Source organism: Oratosquilla oratoria, unplaced genomic scaffold, assembly GCF_046742065.1.
Source record: "Oratosquilla oratoria isolate Oo_2021 unplaced genomic scaffold, ASM4674206v1 SCAFFOLD45, whole genome shotgun sequence".
NCBI classification, from domain to species: Eukaryota; Metazoa; Arthropoda; class Malacostraca; order Stomatopoda; family Squillidae; genus Oratosquilla; species Oratosquilla oratoria.
The window spans coordinates 6,813,365-6,815,864 of record NW_027467710.1 but is presented as its reverse complement, the minus strand read 5'-3'; positions in this window follow the sequence as shown (position 1 = coordinate 6,815,864).

The following is a 2,500-nucleotide window of genomic DNA, read 5'->3' as shown; positions in this document are numbered from 1 at the left end:
TACTTTCACTCCATATCTCCTTCTGCTGTAAGAATATAAACATGATATTCTCTCTACGAGAAGAAAAACCAAACAAACAGATGGAATAATGACCACTGAGGGAGAGAGCAAACGACTGTGATAATTATATATATAATGACTAAAAATAACATTTGGTGTGCAAATTCAACAGTGATTTTGGGTCACTTCTCAATATCAAACAGATTTTTCATATTTCGTCATTATATTAAGTTCATAATTGTCAAAAAAATAAAATGCATTTTTGATAACAAGCATTGTGTATTCACTTCGGTAAGCTTATAATTGTGTAGATGTTACTTCCTTTCGATAACGATCGACAGATGCACATACATACATACATACATTCATACATACATACATAGATACATACATACATACATACATACATACATACATACATACATACATACATACATACATACATACATACATACATACATACATACATACATACATACATACAAACATATATACAAATATACACATACATACATACATACATACATACATACATACATACATACATACATACATACATACATACATACATGCATACATACATACATATATACATACATACATACATACATACATACATACATACATACATACATACATACATACATACATACATACATACATACATACATACATACATACATACATACATAAATACATACATACACACATATATACATACATACACAATCCACTCCCACCCATTCCATCCCCAACATACTCCCATTCACTTCCCTCCCTCCCCTTATCTTGGTTCTTCCTAGATGACGGGTCATCCCTGCATCTCGCACACTGCCCTGGGTCAGTAGCAATGCAACAAGTCACAGCACATCCACAGCAAGGCCGCTTTATTTAATCGGCGAACCCCTCTAACCTCCCCTTATGCAGAAAAAAGAGAAGACGGGGAGAAATCCCTTCAGGCTTCGTCCAAATATCATTCACACATACTCCTTCACCCCCCATCCCCTACCTAATCCCCTCCATGCATCACAGCATCATCCATACACTCATTCTTTCCATGTGTCCAAATCATCCCAATACTCTTTCATTAACCCTATTTCTCAACTTCCTTTTCACCCTCGCTCTCCTCCTCATCTCCTCGTTTCTCACTCTATCCATCATAGTAGCCCCTACCATACTTCTCAGGCCCCTCATCTCAAACACATTTAAACTCTATCTCTCTTGTGTTCCATGTTTTTGCTCCCATACAATGTTGTCGGTACAATAACTCCTTCATACTATCTTCTTTTAGCATCCATTCCCTAATGTCTACTTCTCATTGCACCTAAGTGTCTAAAGCTATCCACTTCCTCCAGTCTCTCTCCCTTTATACTTACTTCCAATTTGCTGCCACATTCTCTCCTTGTAGATCTCATCACACTACTTTATCCACATTTATCCTCAACTTCCTTCTTTCGCACACCCTCCCAAACTCTGCCACTAAGTTCCTGAATCCCTTCTCTGATCCTGCTACAAGCACAGTGTTGTCAGCCAACAACAACTGGCTTTTCTCCCACGTTTCTCCATTTTCTTTAACCATCTCCAGTCTCCGACCCTCTATCCTTGCATTTATCTCTAGTACCACCCCATCCATGTATAAATTGAACAGCCAAGGCTCGACATAACACATCCCTGATGAAGTCCCACCTTCACCTCAATCACTCAATCTCTCCATTTCTAATCTAACACAGGCTCTACTACTCTCGTAAAAACTCTTGACTGCTCCTTAACAGCTTTCCTCATATCTCTTATATCTGCAATACGTCCCACAGTGCCTTCCTGTCTACCATGTCATAAGCCTTTTCCAAATCCATTAAGGCCCTAAAAAATATCCTTGCCTTTTCCTAAAGCTTTCTCACATATCTGCCTTACCACAAAAATCTGAACTACGCAACACCTGTCCTAAATCCACACTGTTCCTCACCAATTACTCCCTTTGTTCCTCTCCTAATCGTCTCAATCAAAACCCTCCCATAAGACAAAGGATTACAAAGGATTGCAAAGGCAGAGCATGCCGATAGAAGACCTTTTGTTCCATTACTAGGTCGACTGCGAAAAAAGTATAATAATAATAATAAATAAATGAATAGATAAATAAATTTATTAATATAACAATATAGATAATGATAAGTAAGATAAATAGATAAACGGATAGGTATAGATAAATAATAAACAGGTAGATAGTAAATAATAATTAATTTATATAACTAATAATAAGCGAGAATCAAGCAAATATAGACAAATGATAACAAAACAAATAAACAAATAATATGAAATAAATGACAGTCATTACAGCATCTTGCTTTGGTGTTTGTCTACATGATTCTTAAAGCTTCGAAATGAACTACATTGCACTGCCTCTACAGGAAGTCTATTCCATTCATTAACTACACGGTTGGCAAAGTTGTTTCTACCCACTTCCAAATTAAATCTATTGCCAAACAGTTTGAGACATTTATTT